The sequence below is a fragment of the Peromyscus leucopus genome, chromosome X (assembly GCF_004664715.2).
Source record: "Peromyscus leucopus breed LL Stock chromosome X, UCI_PerLeu_2.1, whole genome shotgun sequence".
Taxonomy (NCBI): domain Eukaryota; kingdom Metazoa; phylum Chordata; class Mammalia; order Rodentia; family Cricetidae; genus Peromyscus; species Peromyscus leucopus.
In genome coordinates, this window is record NC_051083.1 from 5,819,018 (window position 1) to 5,827,096 (window position 8,079).

An 8,079-nucleotide genomic window follows, 5' to 3' on the forward strand; every position below is an offset into this window, starting at 1 on the left:
ATCTTAAACTTTATTTTTTGGGGGGAGCTGCAAGGGCAGATATGAAGGGACAGGGAAATGAATAGGATTGAGAAGCATGATATGAAAGACACAAATAATAAATAAGATGAAAGTTTAAAAAATTCTAAATTATTTTATTTATTATTATTATTTATTGTGGGGAGGGACAAGCATATGTGTGCCATGGCACATGGAATTAAGAAGACAACTTTCAGTGGTCAGTTTTCTTTATCCTCCACCAGGTGGGCCCCAGGAATTGGTTGTATGGCAAGTGCTCTTACCTGTTGAGCCATCTCACCTGTGACCAAACTATATTTTCCAACTGTTCTTACATAGGATGCCTCATCTACTGTTGTTGGTGGGAGTCATTTAGACGAAGTGAAAAATACTTTTCTATCAATGATCTGACTATCCCACCAAATTTTTCACTGTGTGAGTGTAGCCTGTATTCAACTGTTCTATTGCTACAAAGAGACACCATGACCAAGGCAATTTATAAAAGAAAGCATCTAATTAGGGGCCTGCTTACAGTTTCAGAAGTTTAGTCTATGATCATCATGGTGGGGAGTGTAGTAGCAGGAAGGCAGACATGGCTCTGGAGCAGTAATTGAAAGCTTACATCTTGATCCTATGCAGCAGGCAGGGAGAGGGGGAGAGAGTGGAGAGAGAGAGAGAGAGAGAGAGAGAGAGAGAGAGAGAGAGAGAGAGAGAGAGAGAGGGAGGGAGGGAGGGAGGGAGGGAGGGAGGGAGGGAGGGAGGGAGAGAGAGAGAGAGAGAGAGAGAGAGAGAGAGAGAGAGAGAGAGAGAGAGAGAGAGAGAGAAGGAGCGAGAGAAACTGGGACCTGGCATGGGCTTTTGAAAGTTCAAAATCCAACCCCAGTGACACACTTCCTCCAACAAGGCCATACCTCCTAATCATTCATAAACAGCCCACCAACTGGGAACCAAACATTCAAATGTATGACTGTATAGGGATCATTCTTATTCAAACCACCACATAATTATAGCAACTTTTTACACTGAAGTAGTTCCAGGGGCTGGAGAGATCGCTCAGTTGGTAAAGTGCTTGCCAAACAAACATGGGGACCTTGAGTTTGCTCCCCAGAATCCCCATAAAAATATGGATGTAGGGCTGGAGCTCAGTGAGGCACTTGGAGGCAGGTGCATGACATGGGGGTCACCATGGACATTCACCAGGTGTTCCAGTACCCCTTAAAGCATGTGGTCATTTGTTTCCCCCAAAAGTATTCCAACCCCATGGATAAAAATGTCATCTCTGTAAAAATTTGTGGCAGAAAAGAAAGATGAACTAACAGGATTCATCTATAGAAAGATGATTGATATCTGTCAGAATTTGGTTCCAGAAATTTTAAGAAAGGTGAGTATTTTAAAGTTACCTGATATCCAAACAGAAGAGAAACCATGTCTCAGTCCTCAGGAATGGAACATGGCTATATGAAGTCACTGCCTCACATGGACACAGTATACATTCATGAGGGAAGAGACTGTCTTTTGGGAAAGTGTGCAAAATCCAAATTTGACAGACTTCCTTCAGAGGGACAGAATTTCAATCACAGGGGCTGGATTTCTCAGCTGCATTTTGGAAACTTTTGTGAGTGCCTTATTAAGCCAGGGAGCCAAGAAGAGAATTAGAATAATGGAGAAGCTGCTAAAGGACCAGTGTTGTGCCCCCCTTAGTGGAATAAAGAATCATTAGGAAGCTGCCTCTGTGTCTACTCTTTTTTGAGACTCACTACTTGGCTGCAGCATCATAAGTATAATTACTGGATGCAAGTTTCAGGACACAGAGTCAGTGGCTTCGAAAAGCAGAAACCTTTCTGCCAGAGCATATATTGACACTCCACTTTGGAATTTGCTTCAAATAATGGGACTCACAGAGATGAGACCTTTTCAGCTGGAATTTTATGACATGGTCTCTTTACAATCTTATGAATAAAGGGAACAACACAATCAGATGATAATTTTAAAAATCTGGATGTAGTGGTGCAAATGTGCAATCCTGGTGCCAAAGAAGTGAACATCTCTAGGGCTTGAAGGACAGCCAACCTAGCCTAATCAGGGGTCCCCAGGTCCTGGTGAAAGACATTGTCTAAAAACACAAGGTAAATAGCTCCTGAGGAATGACACTCAAGGTTGGCCTCTGACCTCCACATGCACACACAAAGACACCCCCCATGTATGTACACACACACACACACACACACACACACACACACACACACACACACACACACACTAGTTTCTGGCCAGGCATAGTGGCACATACCTTTAATTCCAGAACTTGGAAGGCAGAGACAGGTGGATCTCTGTGAATTCAAGGCCAGCCTGGTCTACGTAGTAAGCTCCAGGACAGCCTGAGCTATATAACAGAGAGACCTGATTCCCCTTCCCCTCAGCAAAGTTAGTTTCTGGGCTAAAAATATAATATAGTGAAATTTCCACTTTCCAAATATTCATTTCAATGCTTTTCAAGAAAAGGACAAAATGTCAGAATGTGTTAGAAAATCTGTTTTTTTAATTGAAAAATAGATTCTTATCTCATATAATACATCCTGACCACAGTTTTGCCTCCCTTCACTCCTCTCAGCTCCTTCCCCCACCCACTACCCCTCACCATTCAGATCCACTCCCCTCAGATCAGGCCTCTAGGAGACAACAACCAAACACAACAAAATAAAATACAATAAGACAAGGCAAAAGCCCTCACACTGAAACTGAACAAGGCAATCCAACACGAGGAAAAGAGTCCCAAGAGCAGGCAAAACAGTCAAAGACACACCCACTTCCACAGTCAGGAGTCCCACAAAAATACAAAGCTAATAACCATAACATATATTCAGAGGACCTGGTGCAGACCCATGAAGGCTCTGTGCTTGGCACTTCAGTCTCTATGAGTCCATATGAGCCCTGCTTAGTTGATTCTATGGGCCATGTTCTCCTAGTGCCCTCCATCCCCTCTAAATCCTACAGTCTTTCTGTCTCCTCTTCAGCGGGATTCCCTGAGACTCCAAGGGGAGGGACTCTATGGAGACCTCCAATATAGACAGACTCTCTTTCCTCATAATGTCTGGCTGTGGGTCTCTACATCTGCTCCCATATGCTGCTGGAGGAAGCCATTCTGATGATGACTGGACAAGGCACAGATCTATGAGTATAGCAAAATACCATTAGGAATCATTTAATTGATTTTTTTTTTTTTGTCGAGCATAGGCCTCAAAGTTAAATCATACATTAGTTAGCCACTCCCACAAGTTCTGTGCCACCATTGCCCTAGCATATTTTATAGGCAGGACGGACTGTAGGTGGACAGTTTTGTAGCTGGGTTGGTGCCCAGGTTTCTCTTTCAGTAGCCTGCAGAGTACCTTCCCACACAAAGAACTAGAACTTTGGGTTGAAGACTCCCTGGAGGCCCCAGTTCTACCTCTCCACATTCATTGAGCTGTATGGATGTTGTCCATGGCAATGGGGCCCTGCTGTCAGTTTTTGGAGAGCAACCCTCTCTCCTAGCATCAAGACTGGGTTGTTTGGGGATCTCCACTGGACCTCCCCCCCTTGGCCAACAACTCAACTGAAAGCAATCTAATCCTGCCCCTGGAAACCTTTCCTGGCTACAAGAGAGGGCAGTTCAGACTTTATATCTCCCATTATTGGGAGTCCTCACTAGGATCACCCTCATAGATTCCAGGAAGTTTCCACTGTACTACATTTCCACCCCCTCTAACCCCCCACCCCAATTCCAGTAATCTCTCCCCATGCTCTCTCCTTTTTTCTCACTCTCCATCTGATCTCTTACACTCCTATCCCCAATGGCCCCCAGTCCACCCAAAATGCATTCGATTTTCCCTTCCCAGGGAGATCTATGTGTCCCTCCCCCAATACTCCTCTTTGCCTAACCACTCTGGGTCTATGGACTGTAGCTTGGTTATCATTTGCTTAATGGCTAATAACTACTTATAAGTGAACACATACCGTATTTGTCCTTCTGGGTCTGGATTACCTCACTCAAGATGATTTTTTTTCTAATTCTATCCATTTGCCTGATGATGTCATTTTTTAACAGCCGAGCAAAGCCACATTGTATAAATACATACCATATTTTCTTTGTTCATTCTTCAGTTGAGGGACATCTAGGTTGTTTCCACTTTCTGGCTATTATGTAGAAAGCTGCTATGAACACACTTCAGTAAGTATCCATATGGTAGGGTGGAGTATCTTTTGGGTATATGCCCAAGAGTAGTATAACTGGGTCTTGAAAGTAGATTGATTCTCAATTTTATGAGGAACTGCCAGATTGATTTCCAAAGTGGCTGTATAAGTTTGCAGTCCCACCAGCAATGCTCCACATCCTCGCCAGCATGAGATGTCACTTGCATTGTTGATCTTAGCTATTCTGACAGGTAAAATGGAATCTCAAAGTAATTTTTATTTACATTTCCCTGATGGCTAAGGATGTTAAACATTTCTTTTTTTTAAAGATTTGTTTATTTTATGTATATGAGTGCTCTATCTGCATGTACAATTTATGCAAGAAGAGGGCACCAGATCTCATTACAGATGGTTGTGAGCCACCATGTAGTTGCTGGGAACTGAACTTAGGACCTCTGGAAGACCAGTGCTCTTAACCACTGAGCCATCTCTCCAGCCCTGTGTTGAACATTTAAGTGTTTCTCAGTCCTTTGAGATTCTTCTCTTGAAAAGTCTCCTTGTATCTGTATCCAATTTTTAAATTGGATTATTTGTTTTTTTGATATCTAGTTTCTTGAGTTATTTTTTTTATTTTGAATATTATCTGGTAAAAATCTTTTCGTATTCTGTTTTATCCAACTGATGGACACTTTGCCTTACAGAAAATTTTCAGTTTCATGAGGAGATCCCATTTACTAATTGTTGATCTTAGTGACTGTGATATCAGTGTTCTGTTCAGAAAGTCATCTCCTGTTCAAATGTGTTTATGGCTATTCCCTACCTTCTTGTATAAGGTTCAGTGTGTCTGGTTTATATTGAGGTCTTTGATCCACTTGGACTTGAGTTTTGTGCAGAGTCATTAATATGAATCCATTTGCATGCTTCTTTATGCAGATATCCAGTTTGACCAGCACCATTTGTTGTAGATGCTTTCTTTTTCCAGTGTGTATTTCTGGCTTCTTTATCAGAAATCAGTCAACCATAGGTGTGTGGATTTATGTCTGAGTCTTCAATTCCATTGATCAAAGTGTCTGTTTTATGCCAATACCATGCTGTTTTTATTACTATAACTCTGTAGTACAACTTGAAATCAGGGATGGTGAGAACTCCAGCAGTTCTTTTATTGTTCAGGATTGTTTTAGCCATCCTGTTTTTTTTTTTTTATAATTTTTACATAGGAAGTTGAGAATTGTTTATTGTTTTTTCAAGGTCTGTAAATATTGTGTTAGAATTTAGATGGGAATTGCATTGAATCGGTAGATTGCTTTTGGCAGGATAGCCATTTTTACTATGTTAGTCCTACCAATCCATGAGCATTGGAGATCTTTTCATCTTCTGATATCTTCTTCAATTTCCTTCTTCAAAGACTTGAAGTTTTGTCATACAAGTCTTTCACTTGCTTCTTAAGAGTTACCCCAAGGTATTATTAGAGGCATTTGAGTATAGGAGGGTGACTGATTTTTTTCAGTAACTCTTGTATCCAGCCACCTCACTAAAGTATTTATCAGCTATAGGAGTTCCCTGGTAGAGTTTTTGGGGTTGCTTTTGTATACTATCATATCATCTGCAAATAATGAAAGTTTGACTTCTTTTTTTCCAATTTGTATCCCTTTGATCTCCTTCAGTTGTCTTATTGCTCTAGCTAAAACATCAAGTACTATATTGAATAGATATACCAAATTGGAAAATCTAAAAGAAATGGATATTTTTGCAATAGGCACCACTTTCTGAAGTTAAATCACAATCACATAAGCAATTTAAATAGACCTATAATTGCTAGTAAAATAGAAGTAGTCCTTAAAATTCTTCCAACCAAAAAAAAGTAGACAAACTTGTCTTGTTCCTGATTTTAGTGGAATTGCTTTGAATTTCTCTCCATGTAATTTGCTGTTAGCTATAGGTTTGCTTTAAGCTGTCTTTATTATGTTTAGGTATGTCACTTTTATCCCTAATATCCCCAAGGGGTATTGATTTTGTCAAAGGCTTTTTCAGCATCTAATGAGATGATCATATGATTTTCTTCTTTCAGTTTGTTTATGTGGTGGATTACATTGACTTGTTTTCATGCATTGAAATTATCCCTGAATATCTGGGATGAAGCCTACTTGATCATGGTGGATGATACTTTTGATGTGTTCTTAGACTCAGTTTGCAAGTATTTTGTTGAGTATTTTCATGTATGTTCATAAGGGAAATTGGTTTGTAATTCTCTTTTTTGGTTGAGTGTTTATGTAGTTTGGATATCAGGGTAACTGTGGCCTCATAAAATGAATTTGGCAGTTTTCCTTATGTTTCTATTTTGTGTAATAATTTGAGTAGTATTGGCACTAGCTTTTCTTTGAAAGTCTGATAGACTTATGCGCTAACACTACCTGTTCCTGGGCTTTTTGCAGGGGGAGGGGTGGGGTTGGGAGAATTTTAATGACTGCTTCTATTTTACTAGTGGTGTTGTAGATATCGTTCTGTATAAATAAAACACTGATTGGCCAGTGGCCAGGCAGGAAGTATAGGTGGGACAAGGAGAGAGAAGAATTCTGGGAATTGGAAGGCTGAGTGAGGGAGACACTGCCAACTGCTGCCATGACAAGCAGCATGTAAAGACGCTGGTAAGCCACGAGCCACGTGGCAAGGTATAGATTTATGGAAATTGATTAATTTAAGATATAAGAAGCCTGCCATGGCCATACAGTTTTTAAATAATATAAACATCTGTGTGTTTATTTTATAAGTGGACTGTTGGACTGCTGGGGCTTGGCAGTACCCGGAGAAAAAACTCCAGCTACAAGCGGTTATAGATATATTTAAATTGCTTATCTGATCATAATTTAACTTTAGTAAGTGGTACCTATTGCAAAAATTATCCATTTCTTTTACGTTTTCCAATTTGGTAGTATACAGGTTTTCATGTCCTTTTAATTCTCTGGGTTTCCTCAGTGTCTGTTGTTATGTCCCCCTTTTTGTTTCTAATTTTTGTTAATTTGGATATTCTCTCTCCATCTTTTAGTTAATTTGGACAAGGGTTTGTATCCATTGAGCAGTCAGTTGTGATTCTAATAGGTCTGCCTTTATATGTTACTTGACCTTTTTCCTTTGCAGCTTTTAATATTCTTTTTTTTGTTCTGTATGCTTAGTATTTTGATTATTATGTATTGAAGGGACTTTCTTATCTGGTACAATCTATTTGGTGTTCTGTATGCTTCCTCTATAATATTCTTATTATTCTTAGGTTTTGTCTTTTCATAGTGGTCCAGATTTTCTGGATGTTTTGTGTCAGGAATTTTTCAAATTTAACGTTTTCTTTGACCAACGTATCAATTTCCTTTGTCATATCTTCAATGCCTGAGATTCTCTCTTCCATCTCTTGTATTCTGTTGGTGAAGCTACCTCTGTAGTTTCTGTTTGAATTTCTAAATTTCCCATTTCCAGAATTCCCTCAGTTTGCATTTTCCTTATTGCTTCTACTTCCATTTCAGTTCTTGAATAGTTTTATTCGTTTCCTTCAACTGTTTGTATTTTGTAGGCTTTCTTTAAGGGGTTTATTTATTTCCTCCAATTGTTTATATTTTCCTTGCTTTTTTTTACAGTATTTATTCATCTCCTTCAATTTTTGGTTTGTTTTTTTCTTTGATTTCCTTAGGGATTTATTTATTTATGCAATAATTGCTTTTATTTATTTTTCTCATTTCTTTACTTTTTTTAAAAATTTATTTATTAAATTTAATTTTACATACCAGCCACGGATTCCCTTGTTCTCCCCCCCCACCTCCCTCCCAGCCCACCCCCTATTCCCATCTCCTCCAGGGCAAAGACTCCCCGAGGATTGAGTTCAACCTGGTAGATTCAGTCCAGGCAGGTCCAGTCCCCTCCTCCCAG

The 8,079-nt window shown here is 39.7% G+C and overlaps 1 pseudogene; it reads left to right on the forward strand.

Annotated features, from left to right (window-relative positions):
- Nucleotides 1-1,170: 1,170 nt before the first annotated feature.
- LOC114703028 lies at nt 1,171-1,717 on the forward strand (annotated as a pseudogene).
- Nucleotides 1,718-8,079: the final 6,362 nt, after the last annotated feature.